We start from the raw sequence: 643 nt of genomic DNA on the forward strand, positions 1-643 counted from the left end.
TGTCCTCGGATAGAGGACGTCTCAGATATTAAACTGATAAGAACAGATACTACACTTGATCTTAGCCAAAAGGCCAAGAAATGATGGAGACAAATCTTTTAATAGTAAACTACAATAGGGACAATTTAAAAAAAGGCATCTATAGTCTCAGCCAGCCCCCATATCATAGATTGAACTATGTGTCCCAAAAATATGTGTCAACCGCACTGGGCCATGATTCTCATTGGTTTGGCAATCGGGTAATAATGTAATTTACTAATTATGTAATGATGTGATTGTCCCTCATGCTATAATCTAATGTGATCAACCCACTGACAGATAGGAAGACTGGGGATAAAGAAGGTTGTCTCCACCCCCTATACTTACATTAAATGAAACTAGCTGGCCATGCCACAATAAAGGGGTTTGGCAGTAACCAGGCACCCATTAGACACCAATGGGGACAATTCAAAGCTGGGCATGCTTAGAACAAGGTCACCTAGGTACAGGTAAAGGTCAATCTGAGCATACACACTAGGCACCAGCAACATTATGTCACACATGCGCCTGAATTCAGCCACTGAGAACGACCAATACCTTCAACCACGCTGGGGTGGGTCAGGATAAAAAGCAGAGGCCAAGGGCAGTCTTGCTCTTCTTCCTT

The 643-nt window shown here is 42.8% G+C and overlaps 1 pseudogene; it reads right to left on the reverse strand.

Annotated features, from left to right (window-relative positions):
• Nucleotides 1–85, reverse strand: LOC115870060 (annotated as a pseudogene).
• Between the last annotated feature and the right edge of the window lie 558 nt (nucleotides 86–643).

This window comes from Echinops telfairi, unplaced genomic scaffold (genome assembly GCF_000313985.2).
Source record: "Echinops telfairi isolate 266 unplaced genomic scaffold, ASM31398v2 ScPeMD7_70;HRSCAF=299, whole genome shotgun sequence".
NCBI classification, from domain to species: Eukaryota; Metazoa; Chordata; class Mammalia; order Afrosoricida; family Tenrecidae; genus Echinops; species Echinops telfairi.